Genomic DNA, 16314 nt, shown 5'->3' with positions numbered 1-16314 from the left:
GATTTTTTAATAACTTCCTTTCGGCTGTTAAAACGTGTTCCCCGTAGTAGTTTTTTGACTCGATCAAACAGAAAAAAGTCCCAGGGACTCGTATCTGGTGAGCTCGATGGCTTTTGGATAGTATTCGTTTCGTTTTTGATTAAAAATTTACTGATAATGATAGCGCTGTGTGATGGGGCAAAATTCTCGAGTTGTTTACCCACAAATCTTTTCTTTTTGCCGAATTGCTTTAGGTAAACGACTCATGAGGCCGAAGTAATAGTTCCTTTTAACTGTCTGACCTTCAGGCGATATTTCGTGGTATGCAATACCGTTTAAATCCATAAAAACCGTAAGCAGCGCTTTCTTTCTTGACTGAAAACGACGTGGTTTTTGAGTTTTGATTAATTCTGAGCTCTCCACTCACTCGTGTAATGTCTCGATTGCGTGGCGTGCTCATAAGCCCACCTCTTCAGTAATGATGCGTTCGATGAATGTTTGATCGGATTCGGTCTTGGAAATCTTATCTTTGGCGATATCAAAACAACGTCCCCTGGCGTTTTTTCTGGAAACTTTTTGATCAAGATGGTACTTTTAATGTAAACAAATACCGTTGAGTGCAAATGCTTAAAGATAATAAGCATAGAAAGATTTTGTTTTCATTTCGTTTGGTAAATACACATTAGCATACTCATTTTTGTTATGTTGGTGCACTCTACATTGGAATGAATTTGAGGTTGCATTTTTATCTGTCAATTAATTTTTTGTTTACAAGCCATTTATTCTTGACGTGCGACAATATTTTCTGCAATGGAAAAATCAAGTCTCGTGCCGTGATTGAATTTTTATTTTTGTAAAAATTAAAAGAAAAGAAAATTTATGAACGAATGTTGAAAGGGTATAAAATCAGTGTTTCCGGTGCCAGTGTGGCACTCCTCAAGTGGCACCGAAGCTCCGTTTTGATACCATTATGAGACCTCCAACGGGCAGATATCTACAGTTAGCCACAGCTGTTGACATAATGGAGAAGGTGGATGGGGCTTAGGTTGGCGGACTGCCCCAGTCTGTCGAAGAAAGGAGCAACCAGTGACCTTAGTCGTCTAGCTGCCAAACCCGGACATTTGCAGAGAAACTGTAAGTACAGTAGTCTATTTCTCTGCAATGGGCATTAAATGGTAACACTAGCTTTTCCGCGAGTGTGCCGATCGACCAGTAACCGGTAAGCACAGCTAGGAGTTTGGAAATTGAATGGCGAAGAGTCCAACGGACTTTCTGAGTCGTTTGTATGTTGTACTGATGCGAAACGAAATAGCACATGAAGAAATGGAGCGCCATCTTTTCTGTGCTTTTTTGAGAAATAATTTGTACAGTTGTACAGTTCCCCCTTAACAACTGTCAGGAGGATGCCGATTACCGGGTAGAAGGTCTCCGAGGCCAATTAAGTCCCCTTACAAGCTCATCAGCAATTTCATTTCTCTCTATGTTCCTATATCCTGGAACCTATATCAAGGAAATGCTACCTACACAGCCAATAGATTTGATCTCCTCTTTACAGGAGCTTACTAATTTCGTTCTGCACCATGGCGTCGTCAGAGTCTTGATCGCAGCTTGACTATCAGAGAAAATGTTAATATCTCACTCGCTCCCGCGCTTCCTAAGCATTTTGCATGCCTGCAGGATCGCAAACACTTCTGCTTGAAAAACACTAGCAGCATTCGGTAGTTTAAAGGAGGTAGATAAATTGGCTGATTTAGAGTAAACCCCTGCTCCGACTCCCGATTCCATCTTGGAATCATCAGTGAGGATAGAGGTGTAAGCTTCGGTGCTGATTTTCCCCTTGATCCAATCCAGCCTATTTGAAAATATTGTCGTAGCACGACCCTCAAACTCTAGTTTGTGGATAGAGAGATCTGTTCGAAGTACAGAGAAATACGGTGTTAACTACCCGAATATGCTACCATGTCCCTTAAGAGATTGCCTCCAGAGGCCAATCTCCTTCAACCTGATTGCACTTTGAGCTGCGATGGAAATAACGTAAAACTCGATAGGAAGTAAGTGCAAAACGTCGATGCTAAACTGGGCGTCTAATAAAATCAGATGTTAGGTGTTTGGCCGAGGTCCTCCTCTTATTTCAGTGTGTCTTGATGTTGTTCGCCAAATGGAGGGACCTACAGTTGTAAGCCAACTCCGAACGGCACATGTTTTTTTTCATGGCAGAAATACACTCGGTGGATCACCATTGCCTGGCGAGTGGCGATCGCTATTAAGAAACACTTTTTTTTTCGTTTTGGTGTTTCATGCACGGAGATTCGAACTTACGCACTCCCGAATGGTAGCTACGAACGAACCCATTCGGCTACGGCGAATGCAGCGTCGACTTTTGGATAAATGCGCTTATACCTATGTACCACGGTACGGATTTCATAAAACTAGCTTAAACTTGGCACACGTGTTGATCCCCTTCTCAATACGTAAATATCAGTGAGGCGCAAATATCAGTGAGGCTGGAAAACAGCCACGCCTACTCTTTATATGTTAAAACTAGATTTCCGTCCATAATTCTGATGCTACAATCTATAACTCCCATTCCCCATTAAGATGGGCGGTAAATGAACATATGTAGTTTAGAGAAAACTCGGCGAAACTCGAAGAGTATTTCGATCGACTACGAGTAAATGCTTATATTGAGAACTTTTGTGTCAGTGGTACTCGTATCTCCAAAGACCATTTCTGAGAAATACATATTTTCGAAGAATATTTTAGTTCTTAATTGTCCTATGTAACATAATTTTTTGGACTTTTTTAAATTTAAAATTCACCTGCAATAATTTAAATCCAACTTTACAGTAATCGATGTAAATGATACACTTTCCTTTTACAGCATATTGATTTCTTTTCAAGCTTTCAAGCTGCCATGTAAATAGCAACTGTTTGTTAATAACAACAGTTTTGTCCTACTTGCGGTCGCCCCTCGACAGGCAATCGCAAACCTCCGATGGTGTCTCTGCTATGAAAAACTCCTCTTAAAAAATATCTGTCGTTCGGAGTCGGCTTAAAACATAAGGCCCCTTCTTTTGTGGAAAAACATTTGAAGACGAACACCACAAATAGAAGGAGGAGCAAATGCCCGAAAAGGTATAGACGCCAATAAAATTTATTACATATAAAGTGTGGTTAAATTTCATGTGCCGATGTTGAATGTGAACCACACCTAAACGTCAACGACACCGTTGGACTTCTTTCTTTGGGGTTATTTGAAAGAAACGGTGTACGTCGATAAGCCAGCAACAATTCAAGAGCTAAAGAATGAGATAATTCGGCACATTAACGGCATAGAACCTCAATTATGCCTCAGCGTCATCGATAATTTTGACCATCGGATGGAGGTGTACCGCCGAAGCCGCGGCGGCCATTTGGCCAATGTTTTGTTTTATACGTAATTGAGCTATACCAATTTTATCATAATAAGGAGAAATGATAATAATTTCCTAAAAAAATTGTATTTTATTCAAAATCAACACCGGCCCTTAAAACTTAACCACCCTTTAGATAAGGAACTATTTGCATTTGGTGGTCTTTTGAGGTGTGCCGCCGAGGCCGCAGCGGCCATTTGGCCGATATTTTGTTCTATACGTAATTGAGCCATACCAATATTATCATAATAAAGAAGAATTACAATAATTTCCTAAAAAATTTGTATTTTATTCAAAATCAACACCGGCCCTTGTAGGAGAGTCCTTCCCAATTCCGTCGATGACCATTTCACCGACTTTTGCAATTGCGTTGGAAAAAGCTCTTAACGAAATATACCTTTTTCTGAAGGACTCACCTTATTAGTTATCAGATTTACTCTGCCTTCTTCATAGATTCAAAGTATTTATCGGAGACCAGCGTCTTCAATAAATTTTAGTATTTGTTTTATTTTATTGAGCTTTATTTTCCCTTCTGTTTACTCAGCTGTCTGTGCTGCTTATGCATCAGTGCTGGGCACGATGCCAGCACATGTTTCATCCTTCTCCTTACAGAACTTGCAAGTTCCATTGGAATATATTTTTAGGTTAGTAAGATCATGATTCAATCTGCAATTCCTCTCAGAATTCCTATGGTGATTATCGGTTATATCTAACTGTCATTGATTTTGATCGAGATAAATCCGGTAGATTGTCCCACTATGAACTTCTTTCTCTGTTCTCTACTTCCAGAATAAGAGAAGAGAAGTTACCCTCTCATAGGGCACAAAATGGATTTGGGCTTATAAATAGGGAGGTCGTCCCTTTCTAAGCTATTTTATTTGCCATTGTGCCAGTAATTTCTACGTGCCCTGGAATTCATAGCAAACGTACTTGAAACTTATCAAGACATTCCAGCCGCAGTTTCAATGTTAGCTGGAAGGAGTTGAGAGCCTTGATTGCTGCCTGGCTATCAGTAAGAATAGCTTTGTTTCTATTCTTATATTTGCATTAAAGGTTAAAGTGAGCGCATCTTTCTATTATTAAGTATTTTTTCCTCGGTACGCAGTCACCTGCCCCTCCACTTTCCTCGGTGAAGGTCCATCCGATTGTGATTATATTTTGATTTGTTTTGTTGCTTTAAATAACTGTTCTCACGTCTTTTAATAGTTTACAGGCATGAGATCAATTGTTATAGGTTAAAACATTTATTGCATTAGGGCTAGTGTGTGAACTTTGTTAAAAGATTCTAAAAGTAAATTTTTTTTGAATTTCGAAACAATTGATTAGCGGCATTTAGTTGGACACACCATTCTGTAGTATCATATGGCTTAAATTTATCGGCCACTACATTTACGGAAGATAGATTTTCATTATATGTAGGCCATTTTTTAATTTAAACGCTGTGGCGCAATGACAAGCACTGAAATGATATTCATGGAACAAACGTTCAAATATTTTATGATTTAGTTTGTTTCATGATAGTCAACATTATTATGTGTAATACCAATAAAAAGGCAACCAATATTCGTCTCCCAATGCAATTTCAAAGATATTGGCTAGAAGTTATGCTGTTTTACATATGTTTGGGAATGTCGATTATGGTGGCACGAACCGCAGCAACAATGACATCGTTCGGGATTCATGAAGCGCCAGAAATATTCCATTGTATCGTGTAGTTATGATAACAAGCGTTGTTGTGCATTGTTACGCTTCACATGGTTTAGTCATGCGGAATTCGGGTTGAATGCATTCAGCTGCATCAATATAAGATATACGGAACAACAACCAACAACTCCTAAAACTGAGCAGCTGTCTGTCTGGCAAAACTTTTGCGCGAGGGCGAGGGCTCTCGCTATCAAATTCAGAACTATAACAATGCGTTTTTATTAACGTTAGCAGAGCTTTGATTCTGTGATTTTACGCTATCTGGAGTGAAGAAAAATTAAAATAAAGTAACAAAAACAATTCCATGTCATTTTGGTTTTAAAAAAATTTAACAACACAACATCTGCAGCGGCACGTCGAGAAAGCCCGTAACTGGATTTTACTACTTATTCTATGTACAAGAGAAAAACTGAAAACGAAAAAACGCGAAAAGTATATGCGTATGTAAAAATCCAAAATCCCTGGAATACTCACTGCGATATTTTGTAATGCAGTTTTAAAAATTCTATTAAAAAAGTCACGATAAAACCTATTAACAGTTTGTTTTTAGTTAATTTTTTCATGTAAAAATTAGTAGATGAACGGGTACCTCAGTTATATGTTTGCCTAGGTGTGTAAAGTGTCGTAAACGAAGACACTCGCTACAATTTCACCACCAACGACGCACACATAGTACCGAATGGAAACAAACCCAGTGTAGCTTGAAGAAAAAGTTGAACGACTAAAACGGCGGTTCAACTTTGTTGAAAGCGATTTGTTGTAAGGCCGTTTACACCACTCAACTGTTGCATTAAGCTAAAAGTTGAATCAATAATCGCCTCATGCAAACAGCTTTTGAAGGCTGAAGGCACATTGGTGTGGGCTAACAAACCCCAGGAGCATAAAGCTCAAACAAATAAAGCCACATACGAACTCACACCGAAATACTGGTAATACTCGCGCTATCTCCCTAAGCCAATCAGTGTTTTCAACTTTGGTTATACAAATATGTAAATATGTATGTAAATAAAATAAAGTATTAGTATGTATATGCATACAGAAGATTCCTCTGCTACAAATTTCTGTAGGCAGACAAGCAGAACATAACAGAGTATAATCTAAGTTTAGTTATACGAGTATATTTAGGACTTTACTGGCGACCTAAAATATTATAAATGAAGCAATCACAAAAGTTCTTTACGTTCAACTGCTGGGTTCTATCGTAATGTTTATTGAGCAATCGCCACTAGAAAAGGTACACAGCGTTGCTCTTATCAGATTTAGTAGAGATCTTTGAATGCTTCTCAATCCAGCGCTATATAAATAGACTCTGTTAACTAATTTACCTAACCATAGGAGAGCCTAGGTTAGGTTGTAGCGGTTGTCCAGTATGAGACACAATCAGGCTTACAACTCATTGTGATGCGTGGGGATCTTGTACTTTTTTCTTGTTTTCTTCCTTGTTCACTCCACTCGGGAGCATAGGGCCTCGACAAGACTAAGTCCTGTGTTGGTTTCGTTAATCTATTTTGCTTTCTGCTGGGGTAGGTGATTAGCCTGCCGCAACCAGACCTAAATAGTGGGAATGCCCACCTAGAGCGCCATCTGTGTTTCACATTTTTCTGCCAAAAGGATCACACAGATGGTTGAGGACTTCGCTAAATTTGGTGTGTCTTCTTGTTGGCACCACTGATGCAATGAATAACTGTGTCTTTTTCTTTATTTTTTGCTTGTATCTTGTTTTAGCAGCTACCAGGAATGATGTTTTTTTGTTTTTTTTTTGTTTTTTTAGAAACAAGGAAAGTAGGTAAGTTTGGACAAGTGCGAGGAGCGTGCTTTACGTGGGATTCGAACCCACAACCTCTGGGATGGCAGGCTGGCGCCCTTACGCTAGAATACCGTGGCCGCTTGTATTTACCTCTTCTAAAACCAACGTGAACTGCTCAATAACTTTTGAGGCCCCTGAGCTGAGATGTCCTACCTAATTGTAAAAATTGTGTACGAAAAATGGTAAATCTGCATCCGGATAGAGCAGGACAGTGGCATAGAAGGTGCAAAATCGTCCTTTCCTCATTTAGACAACTTCTTCTCATGTGTATGCACGCCCTTATTAGTTATAACGAAAATCAGTGTTCTAAGACTATGGCTGTTTTGACTTAGTAGATATTCTGTGCGTTTAGCATTGAGAGTCGACCATAACTGTCGAGTGATTCTGCAGGTAAGAGCGTTTGCCTTTCGCTCTTCGTACAATTTTCTCTCATGCCGGTTAGGGTATGCCTATCTAATTGTCTGCGTACTCAACAGTCAGCTCGCTGCCAAGTTTCGCTTCATTGGTCCTGCAGTTACCCTCGATGCCACAATGGCCAGAAACACATGCAGTCTTTGTGTGAAATGACTCTGCCACCTTGTTAAAAGATGTGCGGTATAGCTACTCATAGCTATCTTGGAGGTTGTCGACTTTATCGCCGTAGTACTAAAGTGCTGAATTGCGCGCACATTTCAGTAAAATTTAATTTGCAGTAACTGTTTTTTTAGAACTTATAGAATCAAGCAAACTCAAAGTCAATGAGAAATAAACGTATTTTCGTGGTTATTGATGGATTCTGCCTTATTTCGTACCACGGGTAATGCCCACGTAGAGTTCCGCAAAAATATTTCAACACTCCTTTGTCCAGTTTTTTTATTTCAATATCCAACATTTCACTTCTCAAACGTATTGTAGTGTTACGAGATGCGATATATATAGTACGTGTATTTCAACCCGCTATTTGTTGCTGAGCATTTCAGGTAACTCAATATTAGCTTCAACACAAGTTTAGCGAAAAACTTTGTTATTGTGGTGTAGATACATGTATCTCTCAAATTTGATTCAATGCGCTCTTGCTTTCATAACGTTAATAAAAATAAAGATCCGAATAAAATCCCCAGATACCATATAATCCTTTGCCTTTTTCTTTGTATTGTATGCTGCAATCTCTATGAAGTCTTCAAGTATTATCTGACGCTGTTAATTAAAAAAAATAGCCAGATTCATAAATATAACTATGCTGTATTTCTTCATTCAATAGCATCCCTGTTTAAACATATCCCTCGAAGTTTCCTGCTTAGTCGCATACCACATTTATACGCTTACGAACATTGTTCTTTGTTCTCACAACAACACGCGCGTTATTGACACAACTTGCCCATTGTGTTGCTTCGGCTTTGCGGTTTTTCCGGTATTCACAACTCACATTTCCGGCTTGATTCATTTTGTGTGATACTGAAATGTACGATAGATAACAGTTTATGTGTGCGTCTGTTCTTTGCATTTTCCTTTATAGCTTAACCTCGCAATCGATTGGTGTTTTAGCCACAGGAGAAATGCTTTTTATACTACTTGAATTATAGTCTCCAGTGGCTTCTCGTTTCATCTTTAAATTTTAGTTTTGAAAATGTACTGATTTCAGACGGCTAATTGTCAGTTGAAGAACAAGTTGAAAGTCATTTCTAGTTGATCTACTTTCTACTCATATATTTTGTAGGGACCCTGAGAATATTTTTTTTTCATTTTTGGACATTAATGGAAGTTAAAAAATTAAGTTGTTGAAAAACACGAAAGTTCGAGAACTAACTGACAACAAAAACCGAATTCGCCTTAACACCAAATGACAAAATAGAACAAGGCAAGAAAGAACAAGAAGATATGAGTTGCCACATGTACAAATTACTATAGTTATTAAGGGGGGCCTCTACTGTAAAACTTAAAAAAAATCGATTTTTTACTTTTTGTTGAAACATACTCAGAAACAACTCCAGAATGTTCCATGAAAATCTTAAAAAGAAATCTTGAATAGTTTCCAAGTTATAAAAGTTTTAGCAAAGCAGGTATAAACTGAGCGCTCGAGCGGTTTACGGTCATATGCTATGAATATGCGATTTTCGTCCACAATCGTCGTGAGAAGAAAAAGGTTAAACGTCGCTCTGAATCCACCCACGAAGCCCGAAAAGCTCGTACAGAGGCTCTTCTTGAAGAGGATAATGAAATATTAAGAGCAGACGAAATGTTATATGGGGCAGGAATAGCTGATTAAGCTGTAAGTATGAAAAATTGTTTAAGCGTGTTTTTCTCGAAACCACGTTTTCAAAATTGCCCACATCACAGCTCCGTGAAAAATTAACATATCAAGCTCAAACTTTGATAGTATATTTTTAACAATATTTACTAGTTTTTAAAGCTATGGTGGGAAGAAATTTATTATTTATAACCCCTTTTTTAATAACAAAATGACAACAAAAAAATGTCGATTTTTTAAAAAACTTCAAAAATTTTACAAAAAAATTTTTTGTTTGCAAGTAATAGGCTTAACAACTAAAAATAATGATATATAATAAAAAAAAATTGGTTTTTTTCATTTCAGATTTTTTTTAAATGCGCGACAGTGTGGGCAGATTTCAAAAGGCGTTTCGGGGGAGCGGCTGTACAGCTGCCATTTTGAAATGAAAATAAATTTAAAAAATTTTTTTGTACACTCAAGACCTGTGTTTATGTAACCCTAAACTTTTTTTTACTAATTAAATTAATACAAGTATGAAAACAAAATCCATGAAAATTTGATTTTTACAGTAGAATCCCCCCTTAAGCACATGCACATTTATAAGTAAAATCAGAGGTGCAAGCACACAGAGTATAAATGTAAAGTAAAACGATTAAGTGTTGAAACTAAATAAAGCAAGTTGTGTTGCCATTAATGTGTGACTCTTATTTCGTAATGAAGTTATCGGACCCACAGGAATTATTATGAGACGCTCGCCGCAAATAGGAGGAATACCCTGCCAAACACCTAACAGAATTATACGCGCCAATTATTTATTATTTATTTATTTATGGATAAAAACGTAAATTTGGTAACAATACCAATGCAAATGTTTTATATAAAATTTACTCATAGAAATTTAATAGTAATTCTCAAAGCGTTGATTAAAAAGTTTTCATCCCAAGAGCCAGTAAAGTTTGGGTTTCGTTGTTTGTTTTATAGGGCGATCTGATTGGAGGTACTTTTTCCAATAGGGACAGCTCACGCGTGACCACTGTCAAACTAAATACATATTTTTTTCAGTATTCATTAACATTTCGTCATGGAAAGACGTAGGTCTCCACAACGTTTACAAATCGTATTAAGAAAATCGACGCTCTGAACTTATGGTGTTCAGCGATGAGGTCTATTTTTGGCTTATTGAGTGCTTTTGCTATTTCATAGTTTTGTTGCTTTGCCACCGATTTTTATAATTTTGATAGTTTTAGAAGCACTGGAAAGTTCACTATAGCGCGTACTAGAAAATTTGGTATCTTGTGCCAAAAGTTTGAGCAAAATGAGAGCAAAATTGAGTGAGTAATAGCACTTTTATTGTGGAAAGTCATCGTCATCCAGGGAAAATCGATATTATTGAGTGCTTTTGCTACTTCATAGTTTTGTTATTTTACCACCGATTTTCATAATATTTACAGTTTTGAAGAGCAACCCGAAGCCATTCAAGAACAGCCATTACTTCCATTGAAAACAATCGTTTGGTGCGCCCTATGGGTTGGAGGGATCATCGGCTCGTATTTCTTCAAAGACGAGGGTGGCGCCAATGTAACAGTGAATGGTGAACGATATCGTGCCAAGAGAACCAATTTTTTGATGCCGGAAATTTATGGCCGTCATCTCCACAGCAGCTTTAGTTCCAACAAGTTGGCCATACAGCCTGTGAAACAATGGTTTACTGCCTCGTCGTTTCGGTGAGCAATTTATCTCTCGTCTCGGGCCAGTGTATTGGCCACCAAGATCGTGTGATATCACACCTTTGGAGTTTTATTTGTAGGGGTATTTAAAGTCTAAATGTTTTGTGGATAAACCAGCTTCTATTGAGATATTGGAAGCCAACATTACTAAAGTTGTTCACGAGATTCCGACCGAAGTCCTCCAGCGAGTGGCGAGTTAAAGTTGGTATTTACGGATGAGCGCTATTGTGGCCAAATTTTTTGAATTGATTATCTTTAAAAAAGAAATTTAATTAATGGTTCTACACAAAAATAATAAAAGTTTGCCCAATCAATTTGAATTTTCGTTGTTTTATTTCAGCTAAAAATCCGATTGCTCTAAATTGATCACCTTTTAATTGCAGTTGTCGAATAAGTTTTTGGCGATTTCTGTTATTACATTTTAATAAAAGTCGATTTAAATCTTTGATACTTAACGTTGTAAAACCTTTCAAACACATTTAAATACTTAAACTTTACCCTTTTTGTACTGTTAGAGTGTTGCAGTGCGAAGTGGCCTTAGAAATTGTCTACCAAAACTTTTAAAAGTTTTACCCAACTTAATTAATGGGCATCATCTATGTGGATCAAGTGGGACATTCAGAAAACTAAAAAACGTCGAAATTGTTCAATGAGCAAAAACTTTTGAGCAAAAACTCTTCCAATTTAAGTTATGTTGCGCTTTGTCCCAAGAAGATTTAAATTCAGAAAATTAAATTTTGTATACGAAACTTATGTTTGCGCAGAAATAAAGCTTTTTTACCTACAAACTACTTGTATCATATATCTCTGATTTATTAATTGTGATCATTTTCAACCGCAGTTTAAAAGGGGTCGAAATTACATCTTGCGATCGAATTTAATTTATTTTGAACTCTCATCAGTTGGTAACGCAATACGAGGTGTGTTCAAAAACTATCGCGAATTTTGATTTTCGCAGGTTGCGTATATTCGAATTTCGATTTTTTTGTGGCGATATGTTGGTACTCATGTCTCTCACTCATGCCGATGAGTTCGGCTATTTTGAATGTTCAGTTAATTTTCGACAGCTGCTTTGCTTGCACGTGTTTCGACTCGTCTTCGATTTTTACCTATTCGAAAAGATAGATCAAAGAAAAACGAAATTAAGTGCGCGGATGCATTTCGAATGTTGACTGTCTCATACGGAGAAGCTACTGTGGACCAAAGCAACGTTTATCGATGGTACAAAATTTTCTCAGAAGGCCGAGAAGATGTGAAAGACGAGAAGCGTTCCGGGCGCCCGAGCTATTCAACAACAGACGAAAAAATTGATGAAATGAAGAAAATGGTATTGACCAATCGTCGAATCACCGTTAGAGAAGTTGCTGAGGACCTAGACATATCGATTGGCTCGTGCCACTCGATTTTTTTCAATGATTTAGGCATGAGACGGTCGCCGCAAAATTCGTTCCAATGCTCAATTTCGACCAAAAGCAGCATCGCATGAACACTGCTAATCAGATGTTGGACTCTGTCCGCGACGACTCAAATTTGCTCCAGAGGGTCATTACTGGTGACGAATCGTGGGTTTATGGTTATGACGTGGAAACCAACGCTCAATCATCTCAATGGAAGCTGCCGTACGAACCAAGACCGAAAAAAGCGCGCCAAGTTCGGTCGAATATAAAAGTTTTGTTTACCGTTTTCTTCGATTGCAGGGGCGTTGTGCCACAGGGTAAAACGGTCAGTAAGGAATATTATCTGCAAGTTATGCGCATTTGCGCGAAGCAATCTGCCAGAACCGTCCGGATTTGTGAAAGAACAAAAATTGGCTCTTGCATCGCGATAACGCCCCTGCTCACGCATCGTTGCCTGAATTCGAGTTTTTGGCCAAAAACAACACACTAATGATGGCACAGCCACCGTATTCCCCAGATCTGGCTCTCTGTGACTTTTTCTTACCACCGAAACTGAAGAGGCCCATGAAAGGACGACGCTACGATTGACGAGATAAAGACAGCATCGAAGGAAGAGCTGAACAAGATAAAAAAAAAATTTTTTGAAGTGCTTCGAAGATTGGAAAAAACGTTGGCACAAGTGCCTAATACCTCATGGGGATTACTTGGAAAGGGACAAAATAGATATTAATGTATAAATGAATAATTTTTGAAAAAAAAAAATCGCGATACTTTTTGAACACACCTCGTATATAAATTCATAACGGTATGCAAGCTGCACACGTCCTTGCTCTACAGAAGAAATTGATTTCAAATTTTCATTACAATGATTACTAAATTCCACTTTTAATTGGTTCATTTTTATTGTAGGAAATATGAAACCTTTCTCCTTTTAGCGAAGTATGCAAGGTGTGCAAAATCAATCCACGAGTGCATGCACAAAAATAAATCAGTGGCTTTCTGTCTGACTGCTTCGCTGCACTGATTGTTTCATTGCGTGCAAATATTTACTTTTCTGCGAACTACTTTTTCTATTGTGTTAATATTTCTAATATTCTAGAGCAATACTGCATTTCTACTACAGGTAATATTACAAATAATGGCTTAGAATTGCCAATCACTGTTTTCGTGCTCAACTTAATCGGTGAACTCCGCATACATACATATTTATAAAGGTTTGCAAAAGTATGTGAGTATTTACATATGTATTAAATATATGTTAACAGTACAGACTGATTAAATAGTGCCACATTTTTGTGAAACCGTTCAAATAAGAAAAATAGTTTATTAAATCGGGTTATTAGGTTACATAAAAAAACTTTCTTTATAAGCTCAAGTATTTCCTTTCCTTGCTAGTTATTTTGTCTGGCTTATTTTATTTTTTTTAATTTTTAGTTTTTATAAAATTTACATATTTTGTAAATAATCTGGAATCAATTCAAGTTTTAAATTAAGGATATTATTAATATATCAGTGATATTGGACCCTAATGGTGGAATCTCTGCTTAACTTGATGAAACACATAAAATTGCGGCTGTGCGCTAGGTTCAAATCCGTTAGGCATTTAGTAGGCTGAAATTTGGTAAAAATTAAATTAAAAATAGCAGTGCCCAGAACTTATATGGGTCCGTGAAATTTTCCGATTCATTCTAGAATTTCAGAGTGTGTCAATCTTGGTTAGCGCCAAGTTTGAGTCTCAATCTATATTCAATGCAACTAGTTTGGTGTTTACCATATAGAGCTATCGGGATGGTAGAAGGTAGAGCGTAAAAGCTATTAAACAATGTAGCCCACAGACCACCTTCCATTTGTCACTTAAGTGTACTTTTAATGTTGGCCCAGCAATGACGATGGTAATGGCAAATAATAGGATTGGCTAAACAATCGCCGTAAACAGCCAACGCATGCTTCAAATCGTATCTCCGCCGTCGCTGAAATTCCCATCTATTGTCCACAACCGTTTTATGGGTATACGTGTCAAGGGTGGTGATAACTTTCCTGGAACTATAATGTGCCGATTCTAGTAAAGTTTCCAATCTATAAGCCAGGGCTCCACTAAATAGCATAACGCCTACCTTCGGTGATGATACGTGCATTTTAGCAATCGGTGGTGATGAGACTCAGCCCACTCGTAAACTCAAGTAGGACGTATGAAATGAGCGGGCAGAATTCTTCTGCCGAGTCCCCGTTAACGTGGCAGCCGAAGTTATTCCCACAATTTTGCTTCGGTTAACCAAGCCTGGTAATCTACCATACATGGATCATCGGTTAGCTTCTTAGTACTAAACTAGACATGCGAATCATAACGAACGAATTCTTCATGGGAAAGCATTCCTGTTTCATTGCAAGACTGCCCAAACTACGCTTCGCTCATAAATTTACCATCAGCTATCTTCTAACGCTCTTAAGTTTAGAAAATTCGTGTATGAAATTTAATAGCCCACTGAATATGGATAAATTAAAGTGAACGCATTGACATTAAAGTGCTTGACAATTTCTTTTTGCTGGCGGCCTGAGTCCAACATTTAAAAAATTGAAATTTTAATGAAACCTTCTTGAATTTTTTGCTTCTGCATGGTCTGAAATTTGTATTTATTTGTTTATATGGTTTTGTAGGAGAATGATCTATGTTTTCATAAAAAAATGAATTAAATTCATTGTAATTATTTTATACTCAAAGCATTATATATTCATGAAGATTCTTGGCCTTTTGTAGTTTAATGGCTTTTCATAAAAGTCTTTGATTTTTAAAATAGCAAATATGCACTTAGAGTCACAACTACTTTGCCTTAACTGTAGAGTTCCCATTATTCGATTTCTACTTGGTTGGCGTTCATTTCCGTTCGACCTGCTTTATTGTTTTGAATTTGAAGATTTGGGTTATTGTGTCGGCTAGAAAAAATACAGCGTAATAATTTGAACATATGAACATATACAGCGGCACACAAATAAACATAAGGGAGCAATAAGAAATTATAAGAGCAAAGGCAAAATTTTGCACATTGGTATACTTTGCAAACAAATTGCAATCCATTGCAATAGCACGAAGGCGAAAAGCACTTAACTCTCCCAGCCAATGTCATACGGCGCCTTCTTCTTGTGTAGTGAGCGCATAATTTTTCTTTCGGCAAACTATGCCAAAGGGTTAAATGGCAAATTTTTGGCACTTGAAACTTTATCAAAATGATATCGTCTATGGGAATTTTGGTTTTAGTTATTGCAAATTGTAGTTGTTGTATGACTATAGTTGCGAAAATTGCTGAAATTGTGCTAACTGTTTATGTCAATGAAGCAAAGCGTGACATTCTATGAGACTGGAATGTCTGCTTGGAATTTTTGATATAATTAAATTTTGTGCATTAAGCACTTTGGACTAACTATGCGAAAATAATAATTTTTAGATTTTTTGTCTGTTCGCGTATTTAGTCTCGGTAAACGCTTAGCGCAAACGATAAATAAGCCTGATAAGAAAATGTGGAACAGGCAATTTGAAAAGTGGAATATTTTGAGAAGTGGAATATTACTAGGAGTCAGAATCAAATAAAAGTTATACTAATTGTTTGTCTAGAAAGTGTTTCTAAAAAGGCAAAAATTTTAATATTTTCTTGTGTACATTTTTGCTTATTCAATACAAATAAAGTAATTTCCGGTGCCAAAAGTCATATATAAAATTTCACCAGCAAAAGAAAAAAATAATAATTTGCTCCAATTCGACTCATATTCTAACATATTACCTACAGCTAATGTTAACTAACTTTCTCTAATCACGAGTGAAATTCAATACAATCGGAAATAGGATGTACCACTTTCCGTGGGACCGTGTACGTGGGAAGATAGGGCATGGCGATAGAAACAAAAAATTGTAGTAGAGCGGAGGGGTGAAACGCTTTGTTTCGGAGGTAAGAGGGGTTTTGTAATTTTAAATACTTTTTTCTTAACATCCCACAGTTTTCTTGCTGTAGATTCTAGATTATATATATCTCTAATGATAGCTAGTAGTCTAGGCTTTCTAACAAATGCTTAGTCAACTTGCGACTTC

This window comes from Anastrepha obliqua, chromosome 3 (assembly GCF_027943255.1).
Source record: "Anastrepha obliqua isolate idAnaObli1 chromosome 3, idAnaObli1_1.0, whole genome shotgun sequence".
NCBI lineage: Eukaryota > Metazoa > Arthropoda > Insecta > Diptera > Tephritidae > Anastrepha > Anastrepha obliqua.
The sequence above is the reverse complement of the archived record's forward strand: the minus strand, read 5'-3'. Positions refer to the sequence as shown.